Below are 26546 nucleotides of genomic sequence, written 5' to 3' on the forward strand. Positions count from 1 at the left end.
GGGGGCGGGGACAGCCTCACTAGCTGGGGTTTGTGGCTGCTGACACCCGCCTCCACAAGGGAGTCATCCTCAGAGCTGCTGTGGCCCTCAGCTGGGGGGGATGCTGCTGACGACTCCTCTGTGTGGCTCAACTCGCCCTCCGTGCCACTGGGTCCACCCAACTCCTCTCCTTCTGTCCCTGTAAGGCTCTGTGGCTCCTCCTGGTCCATGGAGCTGTCCCCTCCTGTGGCCGTGGATGTATCTGGATAGGAATAGGAAGTAAGAGAACAACATCAGTCACCTGCACCGACTGCACACACCACCGTGAGTACATCACATCACAGGGCAAGCCCTGGCATCATCAGCTGAACACAGCTCAAAGTGCCAACACTGTAAGACAATTGTCATTCTCAACATCAACCATGGCACACATATCCCTCCTTGACTTTAACACATATGGGCGTTGCATGTTGGATGCTAACACCCCAATGTGCCAACATGCACCACCCACACATCAGTTGTACATGCAAGTGAACATGTAGGAGTATGTCACTATACACACAGCACATCTCTTGCTACTGACTCAGTACAGGTGTCCGGGTGAAGGGATGGGCAGAGACACATTCCACATGCTTGTGATGCATGCCAGCAACACACACTATGATGTACTCCTGTCCTGATGGTCAATGCCACAATGTGGTGCATGGTGCACACTTGAACACAATGCAGGCTCACTCATAGCAAGTTAAATGCCATGGCACTGGTATGCCCTGAAAGTCAGTCAACACTGTCTCCTGTCACAGGGGCAGGGCATCCAGACAACAACAATATGCACTGACTCACAATCCTAGCTCTGGGGTAAAGCAAACTCAGCAGATGACCGGCACACTTGCCCATCCCATGCAAACAACATATCCAGGACCCAGAATACCCCACATCATGCAAATCAGACATATGAGTGTCAGCAAACACAACTCCCTGTACATTAACACATCACAGTCTGCCATGCATGTAACCCAGCTGCATGAAGGACACAGTTGCATACACCATTGTGCGCTGTCAAATGATCACACACCTATATGTCACACAGGTCTTGTCTCTTACAGTCACATCACAGATGTCATGCTGACCCTCTGAATCATGGATACCCCAGTCGTACGTAACAACAAGCCACACCCTAATGACAATGTGATTTATGTTTCTACATGCATCGTTGGTTCACAAACATTACATGTTCTACTTTTCAAACAGATGCCTGCCTGTACACTGCTTTCCCCCAGCTTGTCACAGACAGAGTTTGATACTGTTGTTGGCCATTTCCCAGCATGGCCTTGTGCTCCCCACGACAGAGCCCAGTGTCAGACATCTTGTCAGTCCCTTCCCACTCCCTGTGAGGCGAGTATGGTTCAGTTTGGTCTTGCTGGGCCATGTGGGTGGGTGTAGGTTGTCTGTGACTGCAACTCCCATCATACTCTTGGCTACACCCCCCTTCCCAGCATGCCCATGCTTCCTCCCTCTTGACTCTGCTTCCCTGTGAGGGGGTGTGACAGCAATGGCAAGATGGCTGACTGTGAAATCCTGGTGTTTGTTTGGCTACAAGTGCCAGCATGGCCTTGTGCTCCCCACGACAGAGCCCAGTGTCAGACATCTTGTCAGTCCCTTCCCACTACCTGTGAGGCGAGTATGGTTCAGTTTGGTCTTGCTGGGCCATGTGGGTGGGTGTAGGTTGTCTGTGACTGCGACTCACATCATACTCTTGTCTACACCCCCCTTCTCAGCATGCCCATGCTTCCTCCCTCTTGACTCTGCTTCCCTGTGAGGGGGTGTGACAGCAATGGCAAGATGGCTGACTGTGAAATCTTGGTGTTTGTTTGGCTACAAGTCCCAGCATGGCCTTGTGCTCCCCACAACAGAGCCCAGTGTCAGACATATTGTCAGTCCCTTCCCACTCCTTGTTATGTTATGTTATGTTAGTAAAACTTATATAGCGCACAGCTACCCGAAGGTGTCCCGGCGCTTGCTACAGTCCTTCTAAGGTTTTAGCCAGGGGAAATTAAAACAGCCATGTTTTGAGCGCCTTCCTAAAAGCAAATAAGTCATTGCAATTTCTTAAGCCAACAGGAAGTTTATTCCAGGCCTTGGCTGCCCCAACGGAAAAACTTCTGCCTCCCCATATAACTCTCTTAGTGATGGGTACTACAGTAAGTTTAGCTCCTAATGAACGTAACGATCTTCCAGGCACATACCACTGAAATTGTTGTTTCAGATAGAATGGGCCTGCATCCTGAAGAGCTCGAAAAACCAAACAAAGTGATTTAAAAAGTATTCGCTTTTTTACAGGCAGCCAGTGAAGTTTTTTTATTGAAAGAGATGGAGGCAAATTTCGGAGTTCCCGTGAGCAACCTGGAGCATCTGAAGTTTTTGTAAGCTGCGCTCATGAATACTTAAGTAAAGACTGTTACAATAGTCAAGTCTTGACATAATCAAGGCCGTAACCACTGTACGCTTGCAGTCGGCCGGCAGAAGGGGCAAAATTTTCCTCATGGTCCTACGGGTATAAGAGGTAGCAGAGACCACGGCGTTTACTTGATCACGCATGTCAAGGTGTTCATCCAGCACCTTGAGGCGAGTATGGTTCAGTTTGGTCTTGCTGGTCCATGTGGTTGGGTGTAGGTTGTCTGTGACTGTGACTCCCATCATACTCTTGGCTACACCCCCCTTCCCAGCAATACTTCCTTTCCTTGACTCTGCTTCCCTGTGAGGGGGTGTGACAGCAATGGCAAGATGGCTGACTGTGAAATCCTGGTGTATGTTTGGCTACAAGTCCTAAGTGAGCCCCTGTGCTTCACACAGCAGCACCTAGTACGGGGTATCTTTTGCTGATATTTTTTATTTTTTTTTCCTTTATTTTGAGTTTTGAATTTACAATAATACACAACATGACAAGCATACTATACACAGCACAATAAAGTAAAGAAGAGAGCAAAAAAGAAAACAGACTAGAGAAACAGATCATCAGCCTTCAAACCAGTCCTTGAAAGGGGCCCAGGTTCTAGCCCCGAACTCCCGCCTTTTCCTCCCCCTTAACAAAAAAAACAATGACTCCAAATTATATAATGCTAACATCCTGGCTCTCCAATTAAAGAAAGTTGGAGCTTCCGAGCTAATCCACTGTGATGTAATGCATAGCCGAATCATTGCCATTGCTAGAAAAAGAAAAGCAGCTGTGTATCTAGAGCCCCCAATGGATCCGTTACCATCACAGCCCATTATCACAAGTTCAGGGGAAATTTTAAACTGAATCTTCAACATCACATTAATAAATTGCTCGATCTCATGCATAAATATCCCTAACTTGGGACACACATAAAACATATGCACTACATCCGCAGCCTGAAATCCACATCTAGCGCATCTATCACCCTTCTGCCCCCCCCATTTTGCAATCTTAGCAGGTGTATAGTATAGGTCGAACATCGCCATATAATATTGTGTTTGTAAACTGCCTGAAACTGAAATCCGGCTTACTAACTGTAACGTGAGCCTAGTATCAACCCCTGTCTTACCAAATTTCCCATCCCACTTCAAATCCTGCGAGTCCAAGTCGTCTGGTAGACATGATAAGAAATACTGATAAATCATGCCGATTCTGACTTTCTTGCGAGCCATTTCTATTATGGTTATATTGCAAAATATACTAGTGATCTTATTCCGGGGTTTTTCAAGAAAACTTCTGATCTGAAGATACTTAAAAAAATCATGGGTATATAAATTAAACTTCTCCTTAAGAACAGAAAAAGTAGATATTTCCCCGCCCGAACACAAATCCCCAATCACCTGTAATCCATGTAACTGCCATCTTAAAGTGACTTGATCTTTTGCTGATATTTCAATGATGTGTGTGTCAATGCATTGTACCCGGTGAGTTGTGTGGAGTTTGTTTTGGGGGGTGTCTCCCCATGCTGAGTAGTATGGTCAGGGCTGTCAGTCCTCCTTCCCATCATGAAACGTGCTTCCATTGTAGGGCGTGCAAGTTGTCTTTCAGGATGTCAGTCAGTGGTGTCCTGCTTCTGATTTACACACAAGCTCTAGCAGGGCCTTGTGCTCCCCACAGCAGGACCCACTGTCAGCCATCTTGTCAGTCATTTTCCACTCCCTGTGATGTGGGCATGTTTCAGAGATGTCTTGATGGGCCAATCAGGAGGGGGAGCATTATCTGTGACTACAGGCCCCATCATGCTTTTGGCTACACTCACTTCATCTGCATCTCCACTATTCCTTCCTGACTGTCAGCTGCACTGTGAGGTGGTGTGTTTGTGGTGTCAAACTGTCTGGAAAGGGTGTATTTGGCCTAGTGCCACTGACTTGCTCTATTTGTTTGTAGGTTGGTGCATGTCATGACACAGTCCCCAGTCACTATGAGATGGCAGGTATTGTGTGTGTCTGACTGGCATACACATCTTGGGCTGATTATCTATTGGTTAGTGTAGCTTTGCTTGCGGTGCATGGTTTCACTGTCCCCTTGCCACATAATCTTGGGTATGTTGTTTGTGTACTCACCAGGCTCTGGGATGTGTGTTAGGCCATGGATGTTCTCTGGTGGTAGGATGTCCCGCACCTTCTCCTCCCAGGTCCTGAAGTAGACTGGTTTGGCAGGAGGGCCACCGCCTGTGCACTGATCAGGGCGTGATCTTTTTCGATGAGTTTCTTGACCCTCCTGCGCACGTCATACCACCTGTTCTGGATGTCGTCCTTTGTGCGCCTTGCTGGTGCTTGTACGTTCACCTTGTCCACAATCCTCGCCCACATCTTGGTTTTCTGTGAGATGGGGGTCCTTTGAACCAATGTACCAAACAAATGTGGCTCTACTCTGATGATCTCGTCTACCAGTACTTCTAACTCACTATCTGTGAACTTTGGATTCTTCTTTGGAGGCATGGTGGTGGTGAGTGATGTGTGTGCAAGTGATGGTGGTTTGGTGCTGGTTTTGCTGTGTGTATGTGTGTGTGCTTTTGTATGAGGTGCTGATGGTGTGTGAGTTGTGTGATGTGCGAGTTGTGAGTGTGTCTGTGGTTGCTGTGTACTGGTGTTTGCTGCTGACTGTGTCTCCTGTTTGCAAAGGATGATGGTAGTGATTGTAGTCCTTTATATAGTTGGAGTTGTGGGTGTGTCTTTGTCCCATTTTTTGGGGGGGGGTATTTATTGGCTTTGTCATTGCTTGTTTGGTCCTTTTTTTGTCTTTTTTCCTTTGTGTTTTGTAGGCATGAAGGAGACGTTCATGTGACGGAAACGGACGCTGCTGTTGTCTCGTGCGGGCTTCTCCGCCTCGTTCATGCTGCCTGTCTTCTGTGTTTGGTACGCGTCGTTCGCGGCAGTCTCTATTGCTTGTGTGCCGGGTTGTCTGTGCGTGTCGGTCGTGCGGCTTGGTCTCCATGCGAGTCGGTCTGGTTTTACACGCATTGCATCGTACTGCGCTAATCGTACATCGTGGGTACGGGTCAGTCGGGTTCATTCTGGGTTCGTGTCGGTCGGTGAAAATCACGTCGGTTTTCCGGCCGGATCACTATTTTCCCTACGGCTCGGTCGTACGGCTTGTATTCCGTACGTGTCGGTTGTAATTCACACGCGTTGCATCGTACTACACGGGTCGTACGGCGCTGGTCCGTGTCGGTCGGAATTCAGTCCGGGTCCGGGTCGGTCGGTTTGTTTTGCAGCCGGAATTGGCCCCTCTGTGTAGACATTTTCACTGAACAGTGTAGGCCAATGTACCTTTCTGATACCGCCAGTTCTTTTGAGATATTTAGATTCTTGTAGTAAACATGTTTTGCGCACCCAGCAAAATTCATACACTTGAAATGCTTGTTAAGCCAAAACATGTCCATTAAATGTATACAATTTTCCAGAGTTCTTGCAACTAGTCTGATTTGAATTTCTTTATTGGTTGTTCTATTCAATACAAAGAAAGCACAGATAAAAAAAACATTCATTATAGTTAGTTTCCAATTGATGCTTTTGTCCCCACCTTGAACTTTCTCGAACCTGCAAACAACAGAAACATTTATAAGATTTTTGTTCCATGTTACAACTATAAACATTATCTACATATTTACATTTTATTTATTCACAAGTATGCTGTGGGCATATTGTATTAGCACAAGCTCTTCTGCTGTAGCTTTAGCAGTATACAGGTTCCAGTCTTTGCTATGAATACATGATCTGTGGATGCTCCATCCTGTTCAACTCAACTATTCATGCCCACCTTTCACACAATTCAAAATGGTCTGCTTCAAGGACAAATGATAGAAAGCGTGACATTCAAATGCATATCTCCATTGAAGAAAATACCCTTCTGTCTGATAATCACAAATAATTCCAACCTGCTCAGGGAACAAACTACTCAGATTGCAATATTGGAAGACATCAACCAACCAACACTAAAATGGGTAAAAATGAATTAGAGGCATTCTGCTACTGGACTTTTTTTTTGCTTTTGGCACCGTCTTTCATCCTTCATTGCTCTAGTGACTAGAGACTATAGAAGTACGAGTCACTTTCCTTCACTCACTTGCTTCCTTCCTGTCTAGAAGATAATTCATAATATAACTTTCCTCTTTCTGATCTGCATTGTTCCCATCAACAGCTGAAGACAATTAAAGTTCTACCATCCTCCCTCCTCCCTAACATCAACCATATTCTACTTTCCGTACAGGTAGGACTCCACTTATTAACAGACTGTTCATGTACTGCCCAGGTCTTGTTACACACTTATTTTTCTTACTGATATAGTGATTTTGGGGGTGAACTCAGTTTTGCCAAGACGTGTGAGTTATCTATGAGGATGTGATAATATCCGGTGCACATATCGACTGCTGAACCTACAGTGCTCTTCTCTACAAATATGCATTATACGTTTTGTTTTGATTAAAAAAAAGTGGTAATCAGCCTTTGCAGCGGGATCTCACTGTTTCCATGACTTTATCTATGTGTCTGTAGACTTTCTGATGTACCTATACATGATGCCTTGCACAAACCAATCAGGAAGTGTCACAAACCTTTTCCACTTCCAAGGCGCATGCCCTCATTCAATCTGAAGAGCTACATTTATGCCAATGATAGACAATTTATTCTTACATTTTAAAAACAATCTCATCTTGATTCTGGGAACAATTGACAAGGTCTCCCACTGTTGACTACTACATGATAATGACCCACCTCAAGTTCAACACATCAATAACTGAGATACTAATTTGTGGTAAATTGAACACCAGCGCATCCTCACTATCTGGCCAAAAGAGATTGGCTCACCTTCAAGCAAATCTCTCCAAGTAAAGAATACAGGGGTGATTATGGATTCTTCTTTTTCCCATTGAGTGGATCATGTTATAAGTGGATCCATTTACCTGGCAAGATGCCTACATCAAAATTTTCTCTATATAATTTTCTATTAATGGATACAAGCCACCATCAACTTAGTACAATGCAACTTAGAATATGCCAATGGTACTTACATTGAAGCCCCCCAATATGAGGTTCAAAAGTTGCAAAGATTGCACACTGCAGCTTACGAGATAACTTGTTAGTCTTAACATTCAAAGTCTCATTTCATGAGCAGTTCAGTTCCTTCACTAACCGTTGATGGCCAGACATGTGAATTTCAACACAAAACGCATAGCTCTTTGTGCCATTTGCTGTTCTGGACCTTTCTTCCTGCAGCATAAACTCTGTACCTACCACCAAACTACTGCTCTTAGACTTAGGTTGACACAATTCTTGACCATCTTTATCAGTGGCAGAAACTCCATCTCAGTTTGGTCTGTCAAGAAATAAAAACTCAATCCATATCTAGAATAGGAATATTGACAACCATCTCGAATTTCAGAGAATATTAAAAATCTGGCTCTTATTTCACACATAATGACTATGATGTAGTTACCTGCTAAAAAGAGTAGGTATCCACATTTGACTGCATGCTTTCTCTCACCATTCACCAACACCCCATGTTAATGCTCAGTCAACCTGCAGGTCTGTATTTAGAGACTGTCTCCATATTCACACGTCATCCAACATCTCCTGTTTCAGCCTAATTACAGCCAAAACCTTTTCAACAATGCATGCTAAAGGGCAAGTGAGAATTTGAACAAAACAATATCTTTTTGTAACCCTGTCAGGGACATGAATAGCTATATTAATGGGTGAACAGTCAAAATATCGAATTTTAAATATCGATATTTGAAAATATCGAGTTTAAAATATCGAATGGACATAATATCGACTGTCAAAAATATAGTGGTGCAGAATATCGAAATGCAGGTAAGTAATATCGGTTGTCATAATATCAAAGTTAGTAATATCGACAGTCATAATATAGTTGTTAAAAATATCGAATTGTTTTTTAGTGTTTTAAGTGTTAGTATATGTGCTAAAAGTATGTATTATTTTTGTAATGTATGTTTGAATTTTTTTAAATGAATGAATTTTATGTTAATTAATTTTTGTGTAATTTATTCCGTAGCGGGTTGTGGGTTTATAGGGGAATAGAAGTAATTTAATTATAATATATTTTTTGAGAATTATTTAGAATTAATTAATTATATGTTATTTACTTTTGCGTAATTTAATTCTCTAGCGGGTTGTGGATTTATAGAGGAATAGGGTAGGAAATAATTTAATTTTAATTAATTAATTCATGTATTTATTAATTAATAATTTAGTATTTAATCATTTATATTGTTAATTAAGTTAATCAATGTTTTATTAATTAATTATAAAGTGATTAATAACAATTAATAATAATTAATTGCTAGATTATGTTAATTGTGTTTTTATTAATAAGTAATTATTTAGATATTAATAATTAATAATTAATTCGTAGATATGTTAAGTGTGTGCTTTTTTTAAGAGTGGGTTGAGGGTTGATAGGGGAGTAGCGTAGGAAGTAATTAATGTTAATGTAATTTTTATTATTTTATATATTATATTTATTAAAAGTAATTTTATTGTGTTAATTGTGTGAATTAATTTAGATTTGATGGTCATCAATTTTATTGTTAATTGTTTTTAGTTAATTAATTAATTGTTAATTAAGTATGTTAATTTATTAATATTTTACAATATTGTAGGTGACGTTTATAGGGGTAAATGGTGGGAGGCAAATTAATTTTGAAAAACAAATACTTGTTAATTAATGTTAATTATATTGCAGGGGCGGGTATACTAAATTATTCCCCTATGCTATCCAACACTTTCCCTACAGTTACACTTGGTGGAGTGGGAATATTAAATTATTCCCACCCGCTATCCAACACTTTCCCTACTGTTGCATTTGCTGGAGTGGGAATAGTAAGTTTTACCCTCCCGCTATCCAACACTTTCCCTACTGTTGCACTCACTGGAGTGGGAATAGTAATTTTTACCCACCCGCTATCCAACACTTTCCCTACTGGTGTACTCACTGGAGTGGGAATAGTAATGTTTACCCTCCTGCTATCCAACACTTTCCCTACTGTTGCACTCACTGGAGTGGGAATAGTAATTTTTACCCACCCGCTATCCAACATTTTCCCTACTGTTGCACTCACTGGAGTGGAAATAGTAATTTTTACCCACCTGCTATCCAACACTTTCCCTACTGTTGCACTCACTGGAGTGGGAATAGTAATTTGTACCCACCCTCTATCCAACACTTTCCCTACGGTTGCACTCACTGGAGTGCGAATAGTAATTTTTACCCACCTGCTATCCAACATTTTCCCTACTGTTGCACTCACTGGAGTGGGAATAGTAATTTTTACCCTCCCGCTATCCAACACTTTCCCTACTGTTGCACTCACTGGAGTGGGAATTGTAATTTTTACCCACCCGCTATCCAACACTTTCCCTACTGTTGCATTCACTGGAGTGGGAATAGTAATTTTTACCCTCCCGCTATCCAACACTTTCCCTACTGTTCCACACGGTGGAGTGGGAATAGCACATTATTCCCACCTGTCATCCAACACTTTCCCTACTGTTGCACTCACTGGAGTGGGAATAGTAATTTTTACCCATCCGCTATCCAACACTTTCCCTACTGTTGCACTCACTGAAGTGGGAATAGTAATTTTTACCCACCCGCTATCTAACACTTTCTCTACTGTTCCACTTGCTGGGGTGGGAATAGTCATTTTTATCCACCCGCTATCCAACACTTTCCCTACTGTACCACTTGTTGGAGTGGAAATAGTAATTTTATCCTTTACGCTATGTAACATATTTAGTATTGTTATATTTAGGTGCCGATTCCAATCCTGTAAAACCCGGGTACGATTCGTCGTACGGAGCGTATTCTCCGTACGACTCGTACCCGGGAAATCCACCGTACAATCCAGCAAGTATGATTCGTACAGAAATACCATTTCCGTACGAAACGTACAAAACACCGTACGGCAAAAAAATACCAACGAGTCTGATCCGGGACAGCGCGTACGCGACGTCCGTACGGAGTCAGGCAGCGTTTTACGGACCAGCAAGTACGAATCGTCTCTACATCACTTCGCACAGCTATTTTTTTACGGCAGCCAGAAAATCCCGGGAAACTGAGTCCGACGTGAAAACGGAGCCCCGGTACGCGACGGACAGCCATGGACCCCATCCTACGTGTCATCCCGGCCCTCTTAGCGTACGACCTGGTGCACCGAACCTGGCGCACACGCCACAGAAGGTGAGAACAACACCCAGGGGCCAAGGGGGGGTGAGGGGCAGGAAACATACCCCCTACCCAAATTAAAACCTACAATATTGAGGACATACATTACAGGGGTCTCACAATCAATACCTCCAAAACTAAGCTAATGGCCCTTGCACCACCCAAAAGATTTAAGAACTCCCTCATGTTAAATGGTGAACTCTTGGAGATGGTGGATAGTTTTGATTATTTGGGGGTTAGGGTGAATAGCCGGATGACCTGGAAAGACCATCTGGCTAAAATGCTATTAAACTTTAAAAGAGTAGCTGGGGCGGTTTTGCGAGAACATAGGGCGTCTATGAGCAAACCAGTGGCACCTATCCTCGCAATTTATGAAGGACAGGTTTTGCCATCTGCACTCTATGGCTCTGAATTATGGGGGTTTGAGAACATCCCGGAGATAACCACTTCAAAAAACAAGTTCCTGAGGGATCTTGTAGCATTACCAGTCTCCACCCCATTAATCCCTTTACGTCTAGATATGGGCAGGCGCCCCCTTAAAGAATTAGTGCGCCTTCGCCCTCTACTATTCTGGGTGCGACTGAGAAGAACTGAAGAGCTCCAAAACTATGCAGCCGCTCTAGATGATCTTATCCTACTCGATAGAGGTAATAGGATTAAGTGGCTGTGTAACCTGAGACAGATGGTTGGCTTTTTGGGTTTGAGTGATCTATGGAGGAGTCAAACCCCTCCACCCAAGCTAGTTATTAAGAAGCTGTATTGGGATTGGGTGCAGCGGGAGACCTCTAGTAGAGGTACAGGGGGTGCTCTTACTGAGCGATTCCTAGAATTCAAATGGTCTAGGTTATTCGAACCACTTCTTGATTTTATTGAGAAACCCTTGGATAGATCACTGTATTTAAAAGTTAGGTTTGGGATCCTCCCAGTAAATGCATTCACTTCTGGGTGGAACAACCTATGTGGCTCTTCTAAGGCTTGTCCGTGCTGTGCAGCACCTTTAGAATCTGTAGCACACCTTATGTTTGCTTGTCCAGCATACAGGGTGCCGAGGAGGATTTGGTTAAAACCCTTATGTAAACAATTGGGCCTCAGATGCCATGTAATGGCGCTGCGGGTCCTTTGTACTGATACGTCTTCCTCTTTGATGGTATGTGGCGTAGCCAAATTCATTGGAAGAGCCTGGTTGATACGAATAAGGAGACTTAAGTCCCAACTTACCCAATAGGATAGAGGGCTTTTAACAATATAGCCCTTCGGGCTAGATTTGATACTATTGGTAATAGACTAATCGGAAAGTGGGTAGTATGCTCTTACCACATATCAAGCATATTTGTCTTTTTATTGTAGTTTTGTATTATGATATTATATATTCGATTTTATTATTGTAAATGAATTGTATTGACAAGTTTCTTACTCTTTTAAACGTGTTGTAACAGTCAGGATCTTGACATGATTTAATTGTATTTTAACTGTGTATTTATGTGCTTTTATGATGTTTTATTCATCGAATAAAGAAATACTGACTGACTGGACATACAAAACCTCCAGGGTCTGGTCACTTCGGGGGGCGTGTCCACCAATCCCTGCGTCCCGCAACAACGGAAGTGGACGTGTACGCGTACCCCTACGGCAACACTACAATAGTGATACGCACCGTACTCACACATCCATAGCGTGGGTACGGTCCGTATCACTATTGTAGTGAGGCCGTAGGAGTACGTGTGGTACGGACCATACACACGCTCTCAGAGCGTGTGTACGGTCCGTATCACTATTGTAGTGGTGCCGTAGGGGTCTGCGTGTTATGGACCGTACACACGCTCTGAGAGCGTGTGTACGGCCCGTACCACGCATACTACTACGACACCACTACTATAGTGATACAGGCCGTACACATGCTCTCAGAGCGTGTGTACGGCCCGTATCACTATAGTTGTGGTGCCGTAGGGGTACGCGTGGTACGGCCCGTACACACGCTCTCAGAGCGTGTGTACGGTCCGTATCACTATTGTCGTGGTGCCATAGGGGTATGCGTGGTATGGACCGTACACACGCTCTGAGAGCGTGTGTACGGCCCGTACCACGCGTACTCCTACGGCACCACCACCATAGTGATACGGACCGTACCCACACATTCATATCGTGGGTACGGGCCGTATCACTATTGGATTGGGGCCATAGGGGTACGCGTGTTACGGACCGTACACACCCTCTCAATGCGGGGGTACGGTCCGTATCACAAGTACCCCTACGGCACCAGTACATTTGGGATACAAAGCGTACACACGCCACGAATGTTGTCTTACGGCCTGGTGCAGCATATCACCATTATATTGGTGTGTGTGGAGGCCCAGGACAGCAGTGTACTGCACCAAGGGGGTGTGTGGCTGCATAGGACTCCCAGAAGTGGACAGACATATGTGGGTGGGTGCATATCACTACCAGCAGTGGACAGAGACATGGGGTGGGTGCATATCACTACCAGCAGTGGACAGACATATATGGGTGGCTCCATATGACTACCAGCAGTGGACAGAGATATGACGGGTGGGTGCATATGACTCCTAGCAGTGTCCAGACATATGAGGGGTGGGTGCATATGACTCCTAGCAGTGTCCAGACATATGAGGGGTGGGTGCATATGATTCCTAGCAGTGTCCAGACATATGAGGGGTGGCTGCATATGACTATCAGTAGTGGACAGAGATATGAGGGGTGGGTGCATATGACTACCAGCAGTGTTCAGACATATGAGGGGTGGCTGCATATGACTACCAGCAGTGGACAGACATGTGAGGGGTGGGTGTAAATGACTACCAGCAGTGGTCTGCAATATGAGGGGTGGGTGCAGAGGACTCCCAGCAGTGTCCAGACATATGAGGGGTGGCTGCATATGACTCCTAGCAGTGTCCAGACATATGAGGGGTGGGTGCATATGACTACCAGCAGTGGACAGAGATATGAGGGGTGGGTGCATATGACTCCTAGCAGTGTCCAGACATATGAGGGATGGGTGCATATGACTCCCAGCAGTGTCCAGACATATGAGGGGTGGGTGTAAATGACTACCAGCAGTGGCCTGCAATATGAGGGTTGGGTGCAGAGGACTCCCAGCAGTGGACAGAGACATGGGGGTGGGTGCATATCACTACCAGCAGTAGACAGACATATATGGGTGGGTGTATATGACTCCCAGCAGTGGCCTGCAATATGAGGGGTGGGTGCAGAGGACTCCCAGCAGTGGACAGACATGTGAGGGGTGGGTGTATATGGCTCCCAGCAGTGGGCTGCAATATGAGGGGTGGGTGCAGAGGACTCCCAGCAGTGGACAGACATATGTGGGTGGGTGCATATCACTACCAGCAGTGGACAGAGACATGGGGGTGGGTGCATATCACTACCAGCAGTGGACAGACATATATGGGTGGGTGCATATGACTCCCAGCAGTGGCCTGCAATATGAGGGGTGGGTGCAGAGGACTCCCAGCAGTGGACAGAGACATAGGGGGGTGTACATCATTATCAGATGACCACAACTCCATGGGTGTGTGTACGCATCCCTAACTTTGGACTATGATGATAGTGCCATAACAACACATCACTAACAGCAGTGTCCCACTCCCAGGAGGATGGCTGTCTTTCCCCCACTGCATGACACACCACATGTGGGTGTGAGGACAAATAACACATGCATACCCACCCCTGGTGGATGCAGCACAATACACACACTGAGATCATGCCACAAGACTGTATAGTCATGTCACTGCCTACTAAACTAAGAGAGCCAAAGGGAACACACACTGTCACGCACATCCCAGGACTGATAGGAATGCACAGGTGCTGGGCCAGCCACCAAGATGTTGTCTCTCATGGAAGGAATAGGGTGGAGTTCCCACAGATACAATGCCCACAATTGTGAGTCATGTGCCCAAATACCCTGCAGAACAAGTACCATATGTGTGCTAGGCCAGGATTACACACATGCATAGTGCTGAAAAGGGAGAATTTCTCCATGAAGGCATTTCAACATACTCAATACACAAGTACAGTGACTAGCAAGGATGGCACAGACGATGCAGCCGGAGACATTGCTGAGCAGGCATGGCCATAGTTGAAGGGATCCGTCACCAACAAAGGAAATGTAGACACAGGTCAGCACAACAATTGTGCAACTCTTTGCAGGGAAGATGTCAGGTGCCACAGAGGAAGGAACACTCCTTGGGACAATGTCTCAAAAACAAATAAACACACACTACCAATGATTTTTTCCAGAGACCTTGTGATGGCACGCAGATACCATGGTCCACCTCATGACCATCAGACTAGAACATTTCTCAGAACCATAACACATTACCACAACACCAACTCCTGGAGCCTCGGCACCAACATCAATACCTGAAATGCAATAGTGTTCAAAGTAAAAATAAAATGCTTTATTCAGCATAAAAAAGAAATTAAGAAATAACACTATATACAAAGGCCAATGGCCAGTCCATAATAGAAGTCCTTGGGGGGACACATGGGCACGCGTCTCCCCTAGCTTGCCTGCAGAGTGGAACCCTCAGGTTCGTCGACCGGGGGGGGGCATCATGTGGGGAAGGACCAGGCACCGCAGGGACAGGTGGGGGAAGGTTAGGTGTGGTTGGTGCAGGGGTGGACGTCTCCACCACAGGGGGTGGGGCAGCGCCAAAGGTGGAGGTGAGCACAGTGCTGTACACTTCTGCCAGGGCGTCCAGAGTAACCCCTGCACTGGAAGAAACCACAGGGCCAACGGAGGGGGGGACCGAGGGATGGGGTGCAGCGCTCTTGGGGGAGGGGGTGGACATGGGGGTGGACTCAACTCCCCTGCCCAGGGACTTCCTCGCCCGCTTGCGGGGTGGTGTCACAGTGGGGGTGAGGTCCCGCTCAGCCATGTAGACCTCTTTGGGTGACATTTTGGCAGGGGAGCCAAGGGGAGTGCTTTTGGAGGGACTGGGTTGTGAGGCCTGCGGACTCAGACTGTGGCTGCGTGTATGTCTTTTTGCCCCAGACCCAGTGGGTGTGCCTACATCCCCCTGAGCGTGCGTGCCAGGAGTTATTCGCTTGCCCTTACTTGGTGGTGTGCTGCCTGTGTCTGGTGGGGTGCGTGCTTGGGAATGTCTGGGTGTGCATGGGACAGGTATGGGAGAGGGAAGTGTGGATGGGGCTGGGGTGGGGGGGACGAAGCGCTGCAGGAGAGTCACTGCTGCCATCAGGGAAGAGTCCATGGACTGCAGAAACCTGCATTGGTCAGACATTGTTGCTAACATACCCTCCATGAACGACACCATCTGTGTCAGCAGTGTGGTGTGGCCATGTAGGACATGCAGCACCGATGACTGCCCAACCTGCAACTGCCGCTGTATGTCCACAGACTCAGCACTGAGGGCAGCAGGGGTGATAGGGGCAGGGGGTGCGGTGCCTGGCACGAAGGAGACATGGTGGTGCTCTGCACGGACAGAAGGGACCGGAGCAACTGGGAGGGTGGTGATGGGAATGGAGGAGGCGGGGACAGATGTTGAGCTGCTGCCAGGTGTTGTAGCAGCCTCCGCCCCCTCGATGAGGTCAGCCTCGGACCCATCTGCATCGTAGTTGGGCTCGCCACCAGACAGGTCCTCCGACTGACTCCCCTCACCCTCCGTGCCACTGGCTCCCGCAGACTCGCCAGCACTGGTGGCACTGGTGCTGGGTCCCTCCTCCAGGTCCGTGCAGGTGTCTCCCTCGGTTTCCAATGATGATGCTGTGGGCAAGGTGAAGATACAGAAAAACATCAGTCACCTATATACATCTGACACATGAGTACAAAACCAATAGGTCACAGTGCATATCAGGCAATGCATCATGAGTAACACCTAGATTACTCCACTCATATGTAAGCCCTGTACTCCCCAGTTGGTAGACCCACCATGCCACTTGGACACAAGGAAAAATAGGACACACCAGCCCCAAACTTGAATGAAAAATATACTGAGAAGCTAGTGTCTGGAAACAGGTGAGCACAGCAATACAATTAAGTCATGCCACCTCTTGTTTACCCTGAAAGAAACAGGAGTGGTGCTCCCAAGGCAAACTAACAGACCTCAATACTAAAGGTGTCCCCACACTCAGAGACCTGTAAGTACTTTGGAACACAAAACAAAAAAATGTTTGCCCCTTGGGAATAACAATACTTTACACAATCGACATGTTTAGAATGTGGGAATGTGCCATTTTGTGAACAGAACACCCATGTACCTGTATAAAAGATGTCTCACAAGGAGGTGCACACAAAACTACATTTACCCAGTCATTGAAGAAGCTGGCAGCCTTATTTAAAGAAGCCACTGTCCAAAAGAAATGGTGTTGCAGAAAGTACATATACATGGGCCCACGAAGGTCTTGATGACTTGACACTCGTAAGTTGGTATCACCAATAACCAAGGACTTACCCAAATTCCACAACACTGTGGGAACATGTATAGGTATAATCTGCAAAACAGTCTTATTAGAACAGTGCCTTCTTTTAAAATGTGCCAGCGTGTTCCCTGAAAGTGTAAACGTGGTTTGTTGTGCACTTCCTTGGGAGACATCTGTCATGCAGGCACATTATTGTACTTAACATCAAAACGTCAAACTAAAGCATAGAAAACATGAAGACCTGTTGACAAGTGTTGTGAGTGCCAAGGTACAATACTTTTTGACTAACAACTTGAATTATGTCAGTTGTCACATGGCCATCCGTTACCTGATGACATAGTTGCCAACACATCTGACCCACTGCTTGTCATGTGGAGTGGCACACCTGTCCAAACCCAGGACAATGCATAAGCTATTGGGCCTGCAATTGTGTTGTAAAAATGCATACCTGCACAGAGGAGACACCCTCACGGCAAGCCAGAATGTCCACACAGATGTCAGCACACAAAGACCAAACTACGTAGCATCTGGACCACACACTGGTGCAAAGAATGTATGAGCAGGAATCATGTATTTAAACAATTGACACATGCTGCAAAGCACAAACATTAAACCCTGCACAACATGACTGGGTCACTGCACGTTGAGTCTCTGTCCAGCCAATTATCACACACAGGTCAGACCTGGCAAGGAGACATAAGGCTTGGCCATGTAGGCCTCGCCCGCACAAACCCCCATACCTGAGACAATGTGATTGAGACAGATCAAGAAGTGACACCTCTAAATCAGGGTTTACAAAAATGTGCAGCAAGAATTCCCAAATGTACTCCACATCACCTCGTGAGGCTGGCAACACATATTTGTGACAAACAACCATCAACAGATAGTTGTGAATAGACACACAGGCACTGCCCAGTGTGAGTATGCACAAGCCAAACGGGGTCTCCCTGTCCAGTGGACACATGTAGCACACTTTGGATAAATACAAATGAGGCCAGGGAACAATGCCACAGAGGCCAACCTATGCTGAACACACAGAGAATGGGCACAGTGTTGGATGACACACATGATTACGAGGCAAGGGGGTCTCAGGGGACTGTAGTGGGCACACTGCTCCTTGTTCCTGGAATGATCTGACTGTAACATGAGCAACCGTCCTGGCACTATGCATATCTCCCACTCATGCACATCATGTCTGAGACAACAACATTGGTCATGCATGCTGCAAGTGTGTCCATTTGAAACCTCACACTCCTATGTTGAGACTCATCCTCAGTGGCAACAAATATGGCCCCCCAACAGAGTACAGGGCACAGGCAAGGTACCAATACATGTCACAGACCACCCTCACACATGATGCAGAAAGCAATGTGCACTTGGATTAACTGGCAGCCTAGATGACCATGTACAATTGTGATTACACACAGACCAGGGGACACATGTCAAGGAGGGGAAGGGATGAATAAGAGCACCGGTTGACTTTGGGGAACAGATAATGCAATGCACATATAAACCCTGGCAGTGTATCCAGGCTACAAAGCACTTCCAAAAGCTGGTGAAACACAACACAACAAACAGACATGTACCTACCCCCTCCTTGCTGCTGTCTCTCCTGTAACTGCCTATCCAGGTCAGGGAAGACCACTGCCAGGACACGTGTCATGTGGGGGGTCAGGCGTCGGCGCCCGCCGTGGGGGCGTGGAGGTGAGAGCCTCAGTTGGACCCGGGCAATCCACCGAGTCAAGCACCGGATGTCCTGCCACCGTTTTCTGACTTGGGCTAGGCGCCGACTGTGATCCCCCGCCGATCTCACTGCCTTGACGATCCGCTTCCAGATCCCCCCTTCTCGTAGGCAGTTACCTGTGAGGATGACAAAGTGAGACAACATCACTACACCTGCTCCATGTCACAGAGACACACATTTGAACATCTTTGATATGTTGAACAGGGCATAGGATGCTGCCAAGGAATTGCTTCTTTCTCATATGGACATTGGCCTCTGTGGAAGCCCCAATGCACTACATGGCATTGAAAGTACACAGGTGGCAGGAGGGGTGCGACACACTCCCTGATCATGGCACACACTGTGCATCACATGCAACACCAGGCTGATGGACAGCACCTCAAAGCAGTTACATGCCCCAGGCCACAGACGCAACCTCAGCAGAGTACACAGACACACACAGGCACAGATCAATCACCTGCCATTGGCAACAGCGGATACAAACCTCACTCTGCACATGTGCTACTTGCCTGTGGGGTGTCACAGGTGTCGGGCTAGCTCAGCAAGTCAGACACACAGCACGGCTTACTTGTCACATCAGATGGGTAGAGCTGTTGCCTCCTCCATGCAGCTGTGGTGCAACACTTCACATAGACACTCACACACATGACAAGGAACATTCACACACATCAATGTCCAGGAGGGTGTACACATCACATTGACACTCTCACCACAGGTCCACTCAACTCATACACATCTGTGGGTACAGTCACCTGTCACACCGGGGAGACCACTGAATCACCTCAGGACAATAGCCAAAAAATGCCACCAAGGATTTGCCAGGCTGAATGTGTCATGCACCATGCAGTGAATGTCACAGTAAGCACAATGCAAGTGAGGAGTGCACACAGGAAATACATCATGCTCTGCATGAGAGACATAAGCCTTTCCCCCCCGGGACCCACTCTAAACAACATTGCATGTCTGTCACACCTGGACACAATGCCAGAAGTGACAGTCACAAAAAAGGTGCACAGTCAAAGTTAGTGGAGTCAGCACTCACCTGCTCCCCTGGTCTCCCATACAGGCTGGGATACTGTGGGAGGAGGAAATCCAGCAATGCCTCATTCTCCTCAAGTGTGAATGGCTGGGCCCTCTCCACAGTCCGCGACATGGTGCCAGAGGAAGCACAGACAGCAGCAGTGTGGTCGACAGGAAAGTTGTGCAGGCAAGTGCCCTCTCATGGGTTCTGGCTGACTTATATCTGTCTTGCTGGGGGCTTTCATTTACAGGAGTACAGAGTGATTGGTCAGACTCATTTGCATCCTACGTGTCCTCCAATCCCTTTAAACATGCACCAATGACACGAATTTGCATGGTTCAAATTTTGAGCATCAGAGCAAGGCAAACACCACTTTGCAACTTGTAATTTTTTGCCCAACTGACTTTTCAAGCCCATATGATGGCCACATTGCAACTGAAATCTCTGTATCCATGACAACCAGCATGCATTTTGGGCCTAATACTTGTCCCCTATGTAATTTTAGAATCCAAAAAACATGTACGGTGCGTTTCACACGTACCGGTACACGTATGGCACCACTACAATAGTGATACGCACCGTACTCACACATCCATAGCATGGGTACGGTCCGTATCACTAGAGTAGTGGGGCCATAGGAGTACACGTGGTACGGGCCGTACACACGCTCTCAGAGCATGTGTATGGCCCGTACCACGCGTACTCCTACAGCACCACTACTCTAGTGATACGGACTGTACCCACGCAATGGATGTGTGAGTACAGTGCGTATCACTATTGTAGTGGTGCCATAGGAGTACGCATGGTACGGGCCGTACACACGCTCTCAGATCGTGTGTACGGCCCGTACCACGCGTACTCCTACAGCATCACTACTCTAGTGATACGGACCGTACCCACCCAATGGATGTGTGAGTACGGTGCGTATCACTATTGTAGTGGTGCCGTAGGAGTATGCATGGTATGGGCCGTACACACGTTCTCAGAGCGTGTGTACGGGGCGTTTCACACGCTTACACTGATGATAGGAGGGCACACGAAAGGAATGGAGGTCTCCGACTCGCACAAGGCTGTACATCAAGTCATTGTCATTGCAGACTTTCATGTGCAGGGCCTAGGTGTGTCAGGCTTTGATATTGCACATGTCTTCTCATGTAGTTGCACAATTGATGTGTGATGACCTGTGTACACATGTCATGTGTGATGGGGCACTATGTGGCACACTTCCCCTTCACACTTTGCACATGTGTGCCTGTAGTACAAACGTGCACAGTCACCACCACCCGCAACTGTTCCCTGATGCCAGGGACAGGGACACTAACAACTGACATTTCACGATCAGCGTGCCCCGATGTGACTATGTCATGTGTGTGTCATGTGTTCCAATGAGCTTGCTGTTAGTGTTCCATCAACTACATCTGCTGTTGCTGCATCCAACATGTGTCTGTGTGGAGATGGGCATGGCACACATCTACGCACACCATGCCACATGTGGATTCCCACGTAAGCAGGGTCTGTATGCATCGGACATGATATTTTCACATGAGGCCATATCTGCGTCGTCTTAATGATTGTGCTTTCTGTTTTCACATGTACCCCTTCATTGCAATGTGTTTGATCTGTACATTCGACATTCCATGTGACCTGTGCGTCTAGCTTGCCGTCAGCTGTCTGTATGAGATGACATCCTTTAAATGCAGCTATGTGGATGTATGTCACTCCTGTGATGTCTCTGGCTGTTCACTCAGACTGGCCCCCAGGTCGTTTCAGGGCATGTCATGTAGACTTGCCAATCAACGGGTGTATCTGGGTTTTTGTAGGATTTTCACCAAGCTGGCATACATGTCCTGGATGTATTGCACAGACCAGACTCTGTATTTATCTGATGTGTAGTAGCAATTTAGCATGTGCTCTGTTCATTGACATTGATGTTGTTATGCTCTAAATCTTCGTTATTCAATACAATTTTCTGCAGGGCACCGCCTGTCCCCCGACCAATGCCAGACTTGGGTGCCATGAGGGAACGTGCCTGCATCTGACGTTACAGATTCACTCAACAGTTGATTGAGGACTTGACCTACAAGCTAGCACCACACCTCCAACCGCGACACAGGTATCCTACTGCGCTGACCCCCAAGATGAAGGTGATGGCAGCCCTACATTTTTTAGCCACAGGTACGTTTCAATTCACCATAGCTGACGTTGGTGGCATGTCACAGACAATGTTCAGCCGTGTCCTGCGTGATGTTTTGGCAGCCATGTTGGAGCACCTTGATGAATTCATCCATTTTCCTACTCCTGAGGAGTTGACAAGTGTCAAGGGTGATTTCTATGCCCTGGGAGGGATGCCCCATGTCATTGGGTCCATTGATGGGACACATGTGGCTTTGGTACCACCACAGGCACAGGAGGTAGCCTATCGCAACCGTAAACATTACCACTCTATAAATGCCCTTGTGGTGTGTCTTGCTAACATGCTGATTTCCCATGTCTGTGCACGTTTTCCAGGGTCAGCACACGATGCCTACATCATGAGGCGTAGCAGGGCGCCACTAATGATGCTGCGGCTGCACAACGAAAGAGCATATCTTGTTGGTGGGTATACTCTGTTTGTCCTGTGTGTTGCGGTATATTTGGCTCTTACGGCATCTCCTGACCCACTTATTTACATGATGTTTCCATGTAGGGGACTCTGGCTATCCCAATATGCCATGGCTGATGACACCTCTACGCAACCCAAGATCAGCTGCAGATCATCGGTACAACAATGCACACGGGCAGACCTGGCGAGTGATTGAGAGGACGTTTGGCCTCCTGAAGAGCCGATTCCGGTGCCTTCACAAGACAGGCGGGTCCCTCCCATATGCACCGGCAATGGTCTGCAAAATCTTCCTCGTGTGCTGCATGCTGCACAACAAGGCAGTGGAGAAGGCAGTGCCACTCATCCTGGAGCAGGATGAGCAGGAACATCCACCCGTGGAGGATGAAGGGCTTGGTCACAAGGCAACTGAGGAGGACGAGGAGGATATCCGGAGTCAGCTCATACGCAACTTCTTCTCATAATGGTGAGTCACTGGGTCTGAGTGTGCACGCTTGTAGCCTTGGGTGGCATGTGTTGCAATGTGTGTGTCCAGCTGACTGTATGCTAAGTGACTTAGATGTGTGTTCTGATGTGTCACTCGAGTGATGATGTCATTCCACACATTTTAGCAGAGACACTTTCTTTTAAATTAGCATGGGGACAACATTGTTCATGTTTAGTAAATGACCATGTATGCGGAGAAAAATCTTTGAGCTGACTTCTTGTGTGTCTGTCATTCCCAGGTTCTTGTGCATGTTGTCTGCTCGTGTCATCGTTGTCCTCCTGCTATTCCTCATGAGTATTGCAACGTGTGCTGAATCAGCGTTCCAGGCACGAACATAGGGAAATGTCATTTTGGGTAAGGATTTCAGCAAGGCATTTTGGGGGTGGTACGTGTTTGGAATGTGTGGGGACTGCTTCTGTGCATGTTGTGTTACCATGCATACATGTCGACTCACGATGGGGCACATAACATGTAGCATGACTCCCATGAATTGATAGTCACCCTTCGTGACAGTCATCTGTAATGGATTTTGGATTCTGGTGAAGGCATCAATGTGTGTAAAACTTCCCTCTGAAACATACGGGATGCTACAGGTGGACATAGTGTGGGACATCCCCATAACAGGCTCAATGGGGAATTGCAGCCTCTCCGTGTGCAGCAGGAGGTGTTTGGCTCATCCCCTTAACTTGTGTGCCAGTTCATTTGGATTTACAACATCCGTGTTGTGAAGGGGGTGTCCAGCGTAGGTCCCACATGTTCAGTCAAATGACCTGTGAGTCTGTTCATATTGATGCATTTCCCTTAGTGTGAGTTTGAGTAATTAAGGTGTTCCTCACCCTCCAAAGTGCCTCATCTCTGTCAATGCAGGTCTCTTGCCACTTTGCATGTGTCATCTCTGGCATAGTTGTCAAAGATTGTGCATATGAGTGTATGTGTAGTTCGGCAACATGCATGCAGTTCTTCATGGCTAATGATCTCTATTGTGCATGAAGTCCATGGTTGTGTATGTATTTGGGCAGGTTGCTCCCCCCAACGGGCCGTCAAAGCCTGCTGAGGGTGTGTCTCCTGTGCGCAGCTCTGCCTTCTGTTTCCTGATCCTGTGTCAGTCATCTTTGGTGATTATTCATCCATTTTCTCTGGGTGAGCCATGAGTAACCTGACACTCCTTCCTTTACGTACGCCTGTTGCAGTTGTCCTTTCTGACATCCTTGTCTTTGTGTGCTACTTTCGGCCTAGTTTCCAGTACATGCTGCCTGCTGATGCGGCCCCTGCGGCAAGGGCCCACCAAGTTCCCGGATTCTGCAACCCACACACGTCCAAGATGCTCCTCCCTTCCTCCCTCCACCCATTCATTAGGCTGTCATCAGCTTGTCTGTGCCACTGTTGCGGCCACGCGGTGCCAAATGCAGGACCGTCAGCGCATGCAACGTGCACATTGCACGACCCTCATGTCCTTGCATGACCCACATCACACAACAGTCTCATGTTGCAGCCACCCTCCAAGCACTGTCCAACCGAAAATCAACCGCCTGCTCTCAGGCATACCCTAAGCGCACACATGACACCTTCGCATGCTGAGTGTGCAACTCCAACTGCCTTCACAGCGCTGCCCCGCCTTCCAGGCCCTGTCACACCAACCAGGTCATGTCCCTCCTACTCCACACCGGCTCCGTCCAACAGCACGCCATTGGACTCTGTTACCTCCTCAACACACCAGGACCACACATCACCTTCATGACAGTGACCTGGATAAAAGCATCCTCAGCACACAACTTCTTCATTGCCATCTCAGACGGATACAAGAGCACCCGCAGGGACGGCACTAACAATCCTGGAGGATGAATTGATATCTATTCCCAAGTACGCACTCAGGGTCACAAATCCGGTTTGGCACAAACTCCCTGCAAACCCTCAGAGTAACACTAATCTACAGATCTCCAGGCCTACATCCACAATTCCGCAAAGCCATCAACACGTCCATCTTCACGCACGCCCTCACATCCACAGCATCTGTACCTCATGCTGCAACACCCTCCGTATGATGCACATGATCCACAGATAGATCCACTCCAAGGCAAGACAGACCATCCCCCAGGTCCACGACACCAGCCGTGTCAACTACAGCCCCGCCCTCTACGGAGCAAGTACAGCCAAACTCCCGGAAAACTTGTCCACATCCAGGGTGCATCTGCACACCTCAGCTTCAACATCCCGTGCCCCAGCCACATCAACGTCCACCTGAGATAGCTGCAATGGATCACTGTGTGCTGCAGGAAGACCTTCACACTCCTCACCCACACTCAGGAGGCAGTCCACAACCCCAGACCCCAAACCAACCTTGGACGTCTGTCATCCAAGACCCCGTTGGGCCAACTCTGTGCATCCAATCTTGCCCTGGCCACCATTCTTCACATCCACCGAACTCCAGCATGCAGGAGATAGTTCTCCCACCTGGCCAAACATACCTGGGACTCCCTCCCCGGGAACCTCCACATGAGCCATGACCTCTACGCCTTAATGATACTCTTCCAAATTGGCCTGTCCGCACAGTATTGCAAGCCCCCCTCAGCAGCTTGAGGCCATCACGGGTGAGTATTGTGCTCCATGCCTGTATTGGATGATACATTGTGACCCATGTGTGTCCTGTACTGGAGTCAGATCCCAGGGTATGAATGGCTGGAGTTAGTTCAACACTCAGGCATAGTTTGACATTTCCCTACATGTATGTTGTGGACTCATGCAAAATGACTGCAACATCAATTTAAAGAAATTTAGTTTTATTCTCGGTGGGGGGCGTGTTTTGTGGGAACAAATAGGTGCTATACAGTGTGCCTAGAATCCAAAGTTCACAGGGGGAGATGGGATCCTTGGCATTTGAAGTCATCAGAGTCCAGAACACAGTGTTTGTCATCATTGGTCAGACTGTGACCAGCAAGTCCATGTGGCAGAGAATGTCAGTGAATGAGGTGATGCTATTGCGCATGAAGGCCAGGTGCCAGGCCAGGTGACCTGGGAGATGTGGATGGTCCGCTGCCTCTCACAGTCTTTTCCATGGACGACCCACCTTCCTCGTGAGACCCTCATATGCAGGCCTTGACGATGTTTGGGACGCTCCGTCGGACGAATCCTCCTCCTTCTCCCTCCCTGTGGCTGGTGGTGGTCTTCGCCTGGTGGCACAGGGAGGGTTGCCCATGTTGTCGGCGATCCGACGGAGTGAACGGCTTATGTCCGTTTGCACCGCCAGGAGCTCAGCCAGTCTTGCCTCCATCCATCCTTGGTGTTCTTGTTGACTAGCGTGTTGCTCGGCCTGCTGGTTCTTCATCTCTTTGAGGGTCTCCACTACCTGGCTGATGGCCCTGGTGTCACACCGGTATGCGTCCTTGATGTTGCGTATGTGTGACATACCGGTCCCTTCAGCTGGCTGGTCAGGTTCTTGCCTCCGCCTGCCTCCACTCCCATCACCCCTGCCCACACGAGCCTGGCCTGCCGTTGTGGGCACATCGGGTCTACGGGACCCCTGAGGGATGGCAGTTGCGGGGTTGTCTGCCTCCTCCTGGGTGCCCGGTGAACCTTGTCCCTCCAGGTCAGACTGGCTCAGTTGTTCAGTGCGGGCAGGGC

At 47.5% G+C, this 26546-nt stretch overlaps 1 protein-coding gene across 2 annotated transcripts in view; it reads left to right on the forward strand.

The window, feature by feature from the left end:
- The window catches only part of LAMA1 (laminin subunit alpha 1), a 692815-nt gene that overhangs the window by 41571 nt on the left and 624698 nt on the right, over positions 1 to 26546 (forward strand). The gene's annotated exons all lie outside the window — the stretch shown is intronic.

This window comes from Triturus cristatus, chromosome 5_1 (genome assembly GCF_964204655.1).
Source record: "Triturus cristatus chromosome 5_1, aTriCri1.1, whole genome shotgun sequence".
In the NCBI taxonomy this organism is placed as follows: domain Eukaryota; kingdom Metazoa; phylum Chordata; class Amphibia; order Caudata; family Salamandridae; genus Triturus; species Triturus cristatus.